General features: G+C 41.1%; 1 long non-coding RNA gene across 1 annotated transcript in view; it reads right to left on the reverse strand.

Moving 5' to 3' along the window:
- Positions 1-929: 929 nt before the first annotated feature.
- The window catches only part of LOC118155336 (uncharacterized), a 100,655-nt gene continuing 86,505 nt past the window's right edge, over positions 930-15,079 (reverse strand). Inside the window, exon 6 of the long non-coding RNA XR_004745701.3 lies at positions 930-1,600. This is a non-coding gene — a long non-coding RNA (uncharacterized LOC118155336). The remainder of the gene's footprint in view (positions 1,601-15,079) is intronic.

A 15,079-nucleotide genomic window follows, 5' to 3' on the forward strand; every position in this document is an offset into this window, starting at 1 on the left:
CTTTTCTGTAGCCAGAAGACGTGAGAGTGGGAAGGAGGAAAGGTCGTCAGGAGCTGCTGGCAGTTGTCGCTGGGTCCTGGCTGTATTCTTTCTTCCAAGTCCCAGCAAATGTCCCTTACCAGGACCAGTCTTCCCAGGTTGGGCCATTTTCTGACCCAAGGGCTTTGGTTGAGTCCTCCATTCAGCGAGCACCCTGGAGAATGTCCGGCCCCACCTACTCCTTCTACTCCTTCTGCCTCAGCAAGGGCCTGCAGTGCTGGACAAATGGCTCCTATGTGTCAGTTTCCTCACCTCCTTGTGCCTCAGTCCACTTCTTCCTCACATCCAGGTGAATTCAGAAAAAGTATGAGAATTGTATTGACTCACCATTCCTCATTTCTCTTTCTGGAAAGCAAGTGGCATTACAAGGTTGAAAGCCTATGTTCAAACTGTATTACATGAAGTTTTGCCCTGTTTTCAATCTTGATCACTGATGATGAATTTCTGGTCCTTTAAAATGCAATTGCGTTTATTCATTTTGTTAGGTACTAGGGGAAAAAATGCTCTCTGATCTGACCTCCTTTACCTCAAATTTTCAGAATAACTTTCAGGTAGGTGGGCCACACTCAGAAAAACCAAAACCTGAAATTCAGCATCAGGGTAAAAATAAAATTAAGGATGGGGTGAAAACACTGAGCCTTATTTCAAATTCACTTTAGAGGCTAAATTACAGTTAGATAGGAAGAATAAGTTCTAGCATTGAGATGGTTTTTAATTTTATACTTACTTAAATCACATACTTATTCTTCTAAGAGTTTTTTTTAAAAAGGACAAGACACTTTGAAGCTTTTTACTGTTTCCAATACTAAAAATCACTAAAAGTAGATAACTGCAGGTAAAAATCTCATATGCTAAATAGACTTCAACAACAACAACAACAAAAACCCAAAGCACCTTTATAATCACACAAGATAATTAGAGTGGCATTAAAATGTGTCCCAAATATCTAGTGTCATTTTCCCAAGATGTCGCCTTCTAAAAGCAGCTGAGCTGAACATCTCTGATTTCACCATCCTTTGCATTTATTTATCTTACAAAGTGAAACTAATTCTTTCATTACTTTTAGAGATTAATTCCGTGTGCTGACTTCAACAAGACTTGATGTTTTCCATTTGTGCTCAGCCACATTTTAAGCAACACCCTGGGAGATAGACTCAGTGCTGTGTGCAGGGATTTAGCTGCACAGTTCACATCGAGATCAGCAAAAGGGTGGATAAATCCCTAGGTGCAGTTTTAATTTTGTTGCCAGGAAAAAAAACAACAACAACCAGTGTTCGGAGTCCATCAGGCTTAGCTTCTGCTATGTACCTCTGCGAAGTGCAGTGAGCAGTAAACAATGCATCCTGCAGCCCTGACCCGCTCTGAATTACAGCTGCCTGCCAAGCTCAGGAGGTTTGGTCCTAGGAGTCCAGTGACCACGCTGTGCAGTGGGGCTGGGTTGTAAGTTCCTGAGGGCTGCTTACCTTCTTCTCAGCAGTTGGCAGGTGTGCGTCACCATCAGCTTAACTCTCCCTGTGTTCCCTAGGTGACCTACAGTGATCGCTTCCCATGTCACCTTAACCTAGTGAGCAAATTAGGAAGAGTTGTTATTCATTTTAACGTATAATAATCCCTCCTAGTCACAATAGCTAAAGTAGTCATATGGCCACTGGCCATCGCTATTGATCTTCTGGTATGTGTTAGGTATAGCTATGGAGGCAGAGTAGCAGTGGCCAAATACCTGTGCTCTGGGTTCAGGAATTGAAATCCTGGCTCCACCACTATCTGCATGGCAGGGCAAGGTCCTTAACTTCATACCTCAGGTTCCTTATTGGTAAAATGGAGACAATAATGGCACCCATTGGGAGGATTTAAAAAGCTAATACTGTTTATAGGACAATTCTTAGCTCTGTGTAAATATTCTCACTGATGCAGCTGCTGAAGATGATTATCATCTTATTATTTTATTTAAGAAAGTTGATACCAAAGGTTTACATTTATATATTTTCCTAATTTAAAAAAAATATTTACAATGACATAATAATTGTACATATGTATGGGGTACACAGTGACCTTTCGACACATATAATGTATAGTGATAAGGTCAGAGTACTTAGCACAGTCATCATCTCAAACAATTGTCATTGCTTTGTGATGGGAACATTCAATATCCTCCTTCTAGCTATTTGAAACTATATAGTATATCATTAACTATATAGTATCTTAGCGTCATCCTGTAGTGTTATGGAACACTAGAACTCATTCCTTCTATCTAGCTGTAATTTTGTATTCTTCAACAAATCTATCCATATTCCTCCCTTCCCTCCCTTTCCCAGCCTCTAGTACTGAGTTGCTTTACTAGTGATTATGAATATAATGAAGTACTTCTGAAACCAGATGCTTATTTTCAAGCTTTACACATTTATTTTGAACTATGCAAAACCACCTTGTTTCATGGATGAAGACACAGAGAAATATACAGAGGCTCACCTGAGATCACAAAGCTGACTAGAGGTAAAAATGGTAATAAAACTCTAGTATCCTGATTTCCTGCCCAGTGCTTTTTTTGACTCCATTGCCCTGCTTTTCCTTGTATGATCATATTCATCAGTGGAAACTCTCATATTCTAGCCATGTTCCTACAGAGCCATTCTAAATGTTACTAAGTTTATGTTTTAGCTGTTTTAACAGACAGTCTCAAAATAACACTGGGGCTGGGCTCAGTGGCTCATGCTGGTAATCCCAGCCCTTCGAGAGGCCTAGGTGGGTAGATCACTTGAGGTCAGGAGTTCCAGACTAGCCTGGCCAAGATGGCAAAACCCTGTCTCTACTAAAAATACAAAAAATTAGTCAGGCGAAATGGCAAGTGCCTGTAATCCCAGCTACTTGGGAGGCTGAGGCAGGAGAATTGCTTGAACCCAGGAGGCAGAGGTTGCAGTGAGCTGAGATCATAGCCGCTGCACTCTATACTGGGCAACAGAGCAAGACTCTGTTGCAAACAAATACAAAATAAATAAAAAATAACACTGAATTAAACAAGGTATTTATCTCTCATACTCCCAAAGTCCAGGTAAGCAATCCAGGGCTGGAACGGAGGCCCTGCAATCACCAGAGGCCCAAGCCTCCTGTGTCTTAACACCCTGCCAATCTCAGCACCTGGTATCTGTCTTTGGTCTAAGATGGCTATTAGCTTTTACCCTGAATCCACCTTCCCATCAGTGAGGATGTGGAGAGAGGTAGAAGCCTGGCTCACCTTTTCCATTTAAGAGCACACAGCATTTTTGTTCACATCCCATTCTTCTGAACTTAGTCACATAGCTACATCTAGCTGCAAGGGAGGCTGGAAAATGGGACTCTGACTGTGCCCCCTGTGTAAGAAGGGGAGACTGGATATTAGACTATAATTAATAGTCTTTGACACATGGACACCTTAAGCTTTAACTACTATGATATTTTTACAAAAGCACTAGAGTTTTTAGATTTTAATACAATAGCTAGGTGTACATAGGTCCTAAGCATCAATGAAGAATCATTAATCTACTTCTCAGAATGTAATTCCAGACGGCAGCTTCTACCTAAGGGTCTACAAAGGTGGTATGAGGTTCTGCACAGTATTACAAATATTTACAAAGCCAGTGGATAAAAAGACAGGCAATAACAAATATTGACAAGGATATAAAAAAAAGTAGCTCTTGCATTCTGCTAGTGGGAATATGAAATGGTACAGCCACTTTGTAAAACATTTTATAGTTCCTTAAAATACTAAATAGAGTCACCATATGACCCAAGAATTCAACCATTATTATCTACCCAAGAGAAGTGAAAATCTACGTTCACACAAAGATTTGTATATGAATGTTCCTGGGAACATTAGCCATAATATCCAAAAAGTGGAAATAACCCAAATGTCCTAACTAGTGAATTGATAAGAAAAATGTGGTATATCCAGTAATAAAAAGAACAAAGTATCAATACAGATTCTTAGCTCCTTTGCGTTGAGTTAGAACATGCTCCTTAGCTTGTCATTGTTTCTTACTACCCATCTTCTGAAGCCTACTTCTGTCAATTCATCCATCTGATCTTCCATTCAATTCTGTGTCCTTGATGGAGAGATGTTGTGATCATTTGGAGAAGAGACACTCTGGCCTTTTAGGTTTTGAGCATTTTTTCATTGATTGTTTCTCATCTTTGTGAGTTTACTTAGTTTCAGTCTTTGAGGCTGCTGACCCTTGGATGGGGTTTTTGTGGTGTTGTTGATGCTGTTACTGTCACTTTCTGCTTGTTTTTCTTTCAGTAGGTCTCTCTTCTGTAGGGGTGCTGCAGTTTGCTTGGGGTTCACTCCAGGCCCTATTCATCTGATTCACTCCCGTGCCTCAAGATGTCGTCACTCAGGGAGACAACAAAAGTGTCACTCAGGAGAGCAACAAAAGTGGGTGTTTGCTTCTTCTGGGACCTCTGACCTCACCAACCTGATGCCAGTAGGATCACTCCAGCCCAGGAGGTCTGACAACCCCTGTTGGAGAGTCTCACCCAATTGGGTGGCACAGGGAGCAGGACCCATTTAATGAAACACTTTGTCCCTTGGTGGAGAGGATGTGTTTCGCTGGGGGCAAACCCACTTGTCTGGGTTGCCTGGATTCCTCAGGAGGAAGGCTAAGTCTGCTAGTCCGCAGAGATTGCAACCACCCCTCCCTCTAGGGGCTCAGGCCCAGGGAGATCCAAATTCTGTCCCTGATCCTCTGGCTGGAGTTGGAGATCCTGCAGGGATGTCCCGCCTACTGAGGAAGGATGAATCAGAGTAAGACCTGAAGAGACACTCTGGCCGCAGACTGCCACAGCGGGTGTGTTGGGCTACACGAGAAGTCTTGGGACCAAGCCCTCCAGCCTCCCTGGCTCCAGCAGGGGAAAAACACAGACTGGAGCTATGGAAATGGGTGCCGTCCTTCCCACCCCCCACCCCCGGCAGGGAGCTTGCATGTTAGGCAGTTGTGAGTTCCAATGCTGGCTGCTACCCCTCCAGCAAGGAGGTCAACCAGCTTAGACAGCAGGCAGCCTGGTGCTGGTCGCCCCTCCCCTCTGGAGTTCTGTAGGCTTAGAGTCTAGCTGACAGGCCGTAAGTACCTGCGCGTTCTGGAGTTGGGACTCTAGGTCCGGTGGTGTGGGTTCTCAAGTGGGCTCTTTTGATCTGTGGGTTGCACAGTTCCATGGAAAAGCAGTTTCCCTGGCTGGATAGCATGGTCACTCACCGCCTTCCTGGGCTGGGAGAGGGGGTTCCCCTTCCCGGTGTGGCTCTCAGGTAGGCCGCGGCACCGCACTTCTCTTCCTTCTCTCCGTGGGTCACTCCAGACTTTTTGTGAATTTTGATGAGTGAGGCTGAATATCTTGGTTGCTGGTGAAGGATTTACATGCTTATTCTGTTTTGTTTTGTTTTGTTTCCAATGGGAGTTGCCAAACGCAGCTGCTTCTAGTTGGCCATCTTTGCCCTGCCCCTCCAATAATACAATTTTTAAAAATTATGGAATTCACTCCAAAGAAACCTCCTAGCCCAGATAGTTTTTTGAGCCTTTTAAAATATTCAAAAAACACATGATTCTCCCTCTGTAAACTCCTTCAAAGTTAAAAATGGAAAACCTACCTAATTAATTATAAAAAAGAAATCAAACAAAATAAAACAAAAACCTAAAAATACCTTGGTACCAAAACTTAAAACAACAGCAACAACTATAAACCAATCTTATGTGTAGATACAAAAACCTTGGGTAAACTACCTATAAATTAGGCTGGGTGCAGTAGATCAGGCCTGTAAACCTAACACTTTCAGAACCTGAGGCAGGAGGACCACTAGAAGCTGGGAGTTCAAGAACAGCCAGGCCAACATGGCAAGACCCCATCTCTAAAAAATATTTAAAAATTAGCCATGGCTGAGAGAGAGCTGGGCACAGTGGTGTGTGCCTGGAGACTTAGCTACTCTGGAAGCCAAGGTGGGAGAATTGCTAAGCCCAGGGGTTCGAGGCTTCAGTGAGCTATGAGAGCACTACTGCACTCTGGCCTGGGTGGCAGGGAGAGACTACATCTCCAAAACGTAAAAAGAGAGAGAGAGAGAGAAAAAATTACAAATTAAATTAAATAACATATTTAGGGACTTTCTACCATGTTCAAGTAGAATATCCCCTCAAAATATGAAGATTTTTTAGTATTAAGAAATATACTAGGCTTGGCGCAGTGGCTCATGCCTGTAATCCCAGCACTTTGGAGGCCGAGGCAGGCAGATCACCTCAGGTCAGGAGTTGGAGACCAGCCTGCCCAATATGACGAAACCCCGTCTCTACTAAAATACAAAATAAATTAGTCAGGCATGGTAGTGGGCAACTGTAATCCCAGCTACTTGGAAGGCTGAGGCAGAAGAATCACTTGAACCCGGGAGGTAGAGTTTGCAGTGAGCAAAGATCACGCCACTACACTCCAACCTGGGCAGCTGAGCGAGACTCCATCTCAAAACAAAACAAAACAAATATACTAATATCAACATTTGTGACAGACTAAAGATGAGGATAGGCCGAGCACTGTGGCTCATGCCTGTAATCCCAGCACTTTGGGAGGCTAAGGCAGGTGGATCATTTGAGGTCAGGAGTTCAAGAGCGGCCTGGCCAACATAGTGAAACCCCATCTGTACTAAATATACAAAAATTAGCTGGACCTGGTGGGGGGTGCCTGTAATCCCAGCTACTCAGGAGGCTGAGGCAGAAGAATCACTTGAACTCAGGAGATGGAGGCTACAGTGAGCCAAGATCACGTCACTGCACAGCGAGACTCTGCCTCAATAAATAAATAAATAAGAAGACAAATTATTTGCTACTCCTCCATTGAGAAGTAGGGTCTATTGGCCCTCCTCTTAAATCTGAGATGACCTGTGACTGCTTTGACCAATTTAGAATGGTATAAGTGACACTATGCCTTAAGAGGACTTGCAGTAATGGCTGGATGCAGTGGCTTATTCCTGTATTCCTAGTATTCTGGGAGGTTGAGGGTGGAGGACTGCTTGAGGCCAGGAGTTTGAGACTAGCCTGGGCAACAAAGCAAGACCCCATCTCTCTCTCTCCCTCTCTCTCTCTCTCTCTCTACACACACACACACACACACCCCTCCTTACTCTGTTCACTCACTCGCTTTCTCTCTGTGTATATATGACTGACTGGCAGCTTTCATGTTTGACTTTGAGCCACCTCTGAGAAGCCGGACTCTGCTTCCACACAGAGAGGCTCTGAGACGACAAAAGACTGGGCCATCCTTCTAGCTGTCTACACCAAGATACCAAGCAGGTGAGTAAAGCCATCTTGGACCCCCAGACCACCCCAGACGTCAACTCCACATCATCAAGATACCCCATTTGACTTAGGACAAAAAGAATACCTAGCTGAATCCTGCCCAAATTCCCAAACTCATAAAATCATGAGATATGATTAATAAAATGGCTATTGTTTTATTTGTGGCTATTTGTTACACAGCAGTTGATAACTGGAACACCACAACTGCATGTGAACTAACGACTTATTTAAAAAGAAAATGTCTAATTTATATATACAAGTCTTCAACCTTGCTAGCATGCAGAGGGAAATGGACATTCCTATACTAGTGTTGGGTGCAGAGTTTGTGCACCCTTTCTGAAAGGTGATTTGATCCAGAATTTTCATTTCTAGGCATTCCTCCTAAGGAAATAATTCAGTAAGGGCACATATGACCTTGGAAAGATCTTTTCTGTAGAGTATATAAGATAGAGAAAAATTGGTCACTGGGGCCAGAAGTGTGAGAGATTCTCACTTTCTGCTTTACATTTCTTTTTTTCCCCTTATCATATGTCACTTTTATTTTTTTTTTAAGATACAGTATTTAAAAGGAGCTCTTTATTTACATGGTTTGGCCAACTGGAGTTCTGCTCTGGGGCTTGGGACCCACCCTCCGAGTAATAAGAACTCCCCATTAACCTGGCTTGTCCTCTGTGTATATAAGCCATTTTCTCCTGGGACCGTGTGGGAACAGGTATTTGGTAGCTGCTAGAATTCACATATTCAGGATCCACTGTCCTAGCCATCTGCCTCTCAAGTTATAAATATCTATTGGCACTTGGAGATATAACTATGTATGTATACATACAATTTAAAGTTGGAATTTGTAAACAGAGTAATTTTACACTTCTTAGGCAGCCCTGGAATCAACCACATAATACAAAAACCTTTCTCTTTTTCTCTCCCTTTTATTTTTTTTTCTGAGACAGGGTCTTGTTCTCTCACCCAGGCTGGAATACAGTGACAGGATTATAACTCAATGCAGTCTCCAACTCCTAGGCTCAAGTAATCCTCCTGCCTCAACCTCCCAAGCAGCTAAGACTACAGCCATGTGCCACCATGCTGGCTGTTTTATTTTTGTGACAGGGTCTTGTTATGTTGCCCAAGCCGGTCTTGAACTCTTGGCCTCAAGCAATCCTCTTGCCTCAGCCTCCCAAATGCTGGAATTACAGGCAGGAGCCACTATATCAGGCTTAGACCTTTCTCTTTACCTAACTTTTGAATATGTGTCATCTCGTTGATCAGTGTCTTCCCCATCCTCCCTCCAGCTCCTTGATTTAGTTTCTCTTGGTATGCCAATTCTTCTGTCCCTTACGTCCATATTCCATGTGTCTATTTACTTGTGTTACCCATGAAATTGAACACAATCAGGAGAGACTAGCATGGACAAAGCATTGTAATGCTAAGACCAGAAGTCCCTGGACTTCCAGGGCCTCCAAGCAGCTTCCTCTCCAAGACTTGCTTTAACCCACTCCAGTTATCTGGAGAACTGGATCATATTCTCTTACTGTGACTGGCTTTTAAATGAACATGTAGCCATGGTAACAAGTTAGTGCTGAGGATAACAAGAAGTCTTATTTAGAGAAAACCTCTTTTTATTGCCAAAGCAGCTGTATACATGTGTCCTTATCTATTTGAATCAATTATTCATTCCATTATTAAAAGCAGCTTTCTCTTAAACTCTTTGTGTATTAGAAACAGGATGCTGCCCATCTAAAAGAGACCTGGAATATTTTGAATGGGTGGGGAAACCAATCCTCCTAGATGAAGCTGGGAACGTTGAAAAACAGGTGGGAAGCTGACATGATCATAAGGGCATTTCATCTGAGGAAGACAGAGACAAATAAGGAATTTGCCCATTGTTTTGATGTTAAGGAATTATCCGCCAAGCTGTTTTCTTTATAAAAATAGAAATATCTTAATTTTTCCTGAAAACATGTTTACTGCTAAAACTTAAAAAATATTTAAAAAGTCCCCTCACCTCCTGCTTATAATCTCATAACCCCCACCTGTTAACATTTTGTTACATGCACATACATATATTTTATGCATATATGTTTTAAGCATATATACCTTGTGGTGTATGTGTGTGTGTGTGTGTGCACACACATGTACACATTTAACTTTTAAACACAAGTGAGGTTTGTATGAGTTAGGATTAGATTTGATTGTATATAACAGAAACTCTTAAATTATGACTTGAACAAGATAAATCTTTACTTATCTCCCACAAGAGAAAAACGACAGGGCTTCTGCCATTACATCCACATTCCAAGGAGCAGATTGGAAGAGAGGAAAAAGGGCATAATTCTCTCCTTTTAAAGGAAACTTCTGATTATACCTCATAGCCAGAATTTAGTTATATGGTCACATTTTTGCAAGGGAGGAGGGAAATGTCATCTTACTGATGAGTTGCATTGTGCCCAGCTAAAAATAAGGTCCCCCTAACTTAAGGGAGAAGACTAGAATGGCTACTTGGTTGGGAACTAACTCTCTCTCCCAGTGTTGCACTATCCGTAATGTTCTATAACCTCCCCTCTCCACTCAATATACCGTGGGTAGATTTCATTTAACATTCATTCTACTGCATGACTCTGCCACAGCTGGTCTGACCAATTTCTTTATTTCTGCCCCCCACCCAGAAAGATATTTTCTATTCTTTGTATGTGAAAAACACAAAGATAATTTCCACAATACCATAACTTCTGGTTTTCTTCTCATTTTCTCTCAACATTTCTAAGTTCTTCAGTTCAGCCAAATGCACACTAATTAAAGCCATTTTCCTTTCCCGTGCTGTATCTAGAATGCTTCTCAAGTCTCTAGCTAGAGCCCCTTCCTGTCAGCTCCTGTGGCTGCGAGTCTCCTCTCTCTGTAATGAATCCTATTCTCTCCATTAAGCACATAATCTTTAACCTACTTCTAGCATTTTTTTCTACAGATATACTTTCAAATGTCACAAAGATATATATTCAAGGATTCTCATTACAACCTTATTTGTAATAACAGCAAAAACAGCCACAAAGCCAGTGGGGGGTGGGGGCGGAACATCTTTCATTAGGTGAGTCAAATAAATTATGTTATATTTATGTAATGCAATACAATGCAGCCATTAAAATCCACTAGCCATTAAAATACATGTGTATCATCACATTGACCCACATGTATTACTATGGAAAGCTGCCCAAGATGTATGAGTGAGGGGAAAAATAAGATGCAATGTATTCCATTGCAAACTGTATCATCACCCCTGTATATAACATTATCACATTTGTGTTTAAAATAAGAAATGAAATATGTGCAAACACATTCAGTAAAACTCCTCCTTAACATGATTAGCTGAGTATGAAAAAATCAGTGGCCCAAAATATGTTTCCTTTATTGCCAGTTTTAATAAAGTGACCCTGGCCAGGAGCTGGGAGGGGTCTAGTTTTGAGATCCAAATCTAATCTGGTCCTAACTGCAATTGGTGCCACCTTATGGCAATAATCCATTCCAGTTTAAGTATTATTGGGATGGAGTTTCTAGAACAGTAGCAGTGTTTGCAGAAATCCTCCAATTAACTGGCTCCCATTTTATCTGGCCCCAATCAAAGGAGATTGTGCCCAGAGAATAATGAGGATGTGGGAACCTAACTTTCACACCCCCATTTCCAAGACGGGGTGGCAAGTCGCATTCACACACACATACCCTCACCAGCACCACCACCATCAGCACCACTGCAGCCCACCTTTTGCCTGGGTTAGGCTGAGAGAGGAGAGTAGCCCATCACTCAGGAGACTCCAGGATAACTTTGCCATGAATTTCAGTACATATGCTTACATTTACTCCACGCTATGCTGTTTTCTTAAACTTTAGCATGTTAGGCTTTTTGTAAATTCATCTAAAATTGAAAAATTAAGCTGGAAGGAGCACTGGACATGAATAAATAAGTTACAACTGAAACCACTTGATTTACAGTAATAAAAAAGAAAAAATATATAGGATGCCTATCAAAGGGCTACCACCGAGGGAGACAGGGTTGCCTCAATGGGGTAATGAAGTGATTGACAAGAAGACCAACTTTTTTTTTTTTGAGACAGGATCTCACTGTGTTGCCCATGGCTCCAGCTCAAGTGCAATGACTCAATCGTGGCTCACTGCAGCCTTGAACTCCTGGGCTTAAGCAATCTTCTGACCTCACCTTCCCAGGCACATGCCACCCCATCAGGCTATTTTTGTTAACTTTTTGTAGAGGTGGGATCTCACTATGTTGCCCAGGCTGGTCTTGAACTTGTGGGCTCAAGCAATCCTCCTACCTTGGCTTCCCAATATGCTGGGATTATAGGTATGAGCCACTGTACTAAACCAAGACCAACAGTATTAACTGGAGGATCTCAAGTTTCTTGTATGGCAATTGATACAGAGTGCATGTCAATAGTCTTTACCACACAGGCTAAAGGGAGAACTGATTGATTCAAAGACCCTCATCCAAAGATCAGCCATGTCCCAAACTCGTCAGTTGTCATCTTCACTTCTCACTGGACATTGAGAGCCAGGGAGATACAGAGGAGCTGGAAGTCTTCATGTGACTTCTGGGAATGTATAAAAGACACTGAGAGCTGGAAATGGACCTTCTAGAAGGCATCCCAGTGGACCATGGAGGGCATGAGCTCCTTTACACAGCCACATCAGAGTGATGCCAACAGACTGGCCACTTTGTGTTCCTGTTCAGCAGGCCATAGAAACTGTGTGAGTGACAGAATGTATGAGTAGCCGTGTGTGTTGGAATAAGTCAATACAAAGAACACAGGAGATGTGGCTTTGCAAGGCATACATGTCTATTGAAAATTGGAATACACAGTTTGGTGTCTTTGAGTCGTAACGCTTTTCCCTCATTTCTTGTACTTGTAGAAGTATTGTTCTCACTTTTTCCTGATTTCTTTGTTTCTCACTCTATTGTACTTAATAATTGTATTAAAGGTTGTTTCTCCTTTTTCATGTGTCCTTAGGAAAGGAATGTGTTGAAATCAAAAGACATATAGAACACTGTTTTAAAATCATGTGTTAGCAATAGCTAATCATGAAAATGTTCTTTAGGCAAAGTAGTTACATATCTAGGTTGTTGTTGTATACATACATACATACATACATACATACATGTATAAAACTGTATTTATATGCCATGCAAATGGGAGTTTAGAGTAGGAACTCAGAGAATTCTTTCTGGAGTTCTGTTATTTTAAGAATAATATTCTATTAAAAATAAAATTTGGTAACAAAGAAAAATTATGAAAAATAAGATTGCTTATTCTAATTTTTCACAATCTTTATTACTAAATTCTAAGTATAAATATTGTCAATTAGGGTTGTATTCATAAATAGACTTTATTATCTACATTACTTATGGCTTATAAATATTCACATGTAGATTAAATATATATTTGTAAAACATGATTTATTTCTGTGTAGGGAAAATAATGGATATTTAAAATTATCTTATTCAAGTCAACTCAAAACTGTGAGAAAAACCACATTAGCTTCCTAATCAGTAAATTAGAGCACTTTAGATTATTCAGGATTTAGTTCTCTTCTAAAGCATATAGATGTGTAAGTGATGATTATTTTCCTGTGTCTCATGAGTGAATGTTTTGGAATGGCTAATTGATGTATGTATAATGCAAGCAATAAATTGACAAGCAAGAACTAGTACCTAATTTTATGCTTTGTCAGTGACATTTTGTTTATATGTAAAAAATATTTATTATTGATAATAGCAATGGCAATTATCAATAAGCAAAATAACATGAATTGTGTTGAGATTAAAAACTCAGAAAAACTTACCTGGGCTATTGGACATGTAGTATGCAGGAAGATAAAATTCAAGTATATTATTAGTAAGGCATGCTGCTTTGTCTTAAAGAGGATTTTAAAATATATAATCAGAAAAAAGTATTAGTAACAATGGACTTTAGGCTGCTAAAGAGTTTTTAGAATTAATGCTTTTTTTTTTTTTTTTTTTTTTTTGAGACAGAGTTTCGCTCTTTGCCCAGGCTGGAGTGAAGTAGCACAAACTTGGCTCACTGCAACCTCCACATCCTGGGTTCAAGTGATACTTCTGCCTCAGCCTCCTGAATAGCTTGGATTACAGGCGCCCACCACATCTGGCTAATTTTTTGTATTTTTAGTAGAGACAAGGTTTTGCCATATTGGCCAGGCTAGTCTCAAACTCCTGACCTCAGGTGATCTGCCTGCCTCGGCCTCCCAAAGTACTAGGATTACAAGTGTGAGCCACCGTGCCCAGACAGAATTAATGCATTTTATCATTTAGGAAATTAACTTTCTTCTGGAATTGCAGAGCTCTGGGTACACGTAGGACTGACTACTGAATGATAAACCATCGAAAATGTTATTTTTAAAAGAATAGAAGAGCCAGGCATGATGGCTTACTCCTGTAATCCCAGCCTTTTGGGAGGCTAAGGCAGGCAGATCACTTGAGGTCAGGAATTTGAGACCAGTCTGGCCAACATGGTGAAACCTCATCTCTACAGAAAATACAAAAATTAGCTGGGCATGGTGGCAGGTATCTGTAATCCTAGCTACCCGGGAGGCTGAGGCAGGAGAACCACTTTAACCTGGGAGGCGGAGGTTGCAGTGAACCGAGATCACACCACTACACAGGTAATAGAGTGAGACTCTGTCTCAAAAAAAAAAGGATAGAAAAGACAAAAACTCAGAAAAAGCCTGAAGTCCTAGTAGAGTTCAAAGGATTAGCATAATGAGGTCCTCAAAGAATTTACCTCTAAGTTTGAGGAATGGAGATGGCTCACTCTAGGCATGTAAATAAGCCTCCAAGTAGACAACTCTTGAGAGTAGAATGGCAGAATTTCTTTTTTTATTTAGTGAAATAATAACCTATATGTCTTAACATATAATATTAACTAATCACTTTTTTCAATAAAATGCTCACCTCTCTATTTAATTACCTTAACACTGCAGAGCCCATTCCACCTGCTAATGCTTTTATGGGTCACAGAGAATTCCACAGGATAATAAGCAAGTATTGGTTATTACATTATTTAAGTACCTGTATTACTTTCTGGGTCATACATAAAAGTCTAACTGCTCTTATGTGTGTCTTTCTGCCCTTGTGTGTGTCAAGTTTTGATTAAACTTCTGTGTTGAACCTCTCATACACTAGTGTCAGACTAAGAAATGTAACCAGCAAGAGGGTCACATTTCTTTACATTTCCAATCAAGATAAATTAAGCTCAAGAGCCTCAATTTCTAAGATTGGGGAGAAGTCATTATTAGTCATTTAGAGATGATGGAGAAACCTCTGGCTTACAAGATCCAATTAAAAAGGAGGAGGAGCCTGGTTCTTAATCTAGGCCGCTTCTACTGTCCCTGTTCTTTCAAGGACCTGGAGATCATCTCCACAGTGTTAATGGAAGTACAGGGTACATTTATGACAAATAATAGAATTGTGGAGACAGCTGAGGGAGGGAGACAAGGAAAACACTCCTGGATAAGTGACAGTTAACCTGAGACCTGAAGAAAAAGTAGGATGTGGCAGGGCTGAGGGAACAGCACCAAGGAAAAAGGAACAGCATGTAGAAGACCTGGGGGCAGGACAGAGCCTGGCACCAAGAGAAGGCCAAGGTCTTCTCTGTTAGCACATCAACATCAGCAGCTATTAACTGAACACCCAGGGGGACCATGCCAGAGTATAAAGATACATG

The sequence above is a fragment of the Callithrix jacchus genome, chromosome 1 (assembly GCF_049354715.1).
Source record: "Callithrix jacchus isolate 240 chromosome 1, calJac240_pri, whole genome shotgun sequence".
Lineage (NCBI taxonomy): Eukaryota > Metazoa > Chordata > Mammalia > Primates > Cebidae > Callithrix > Callithrix jacchus.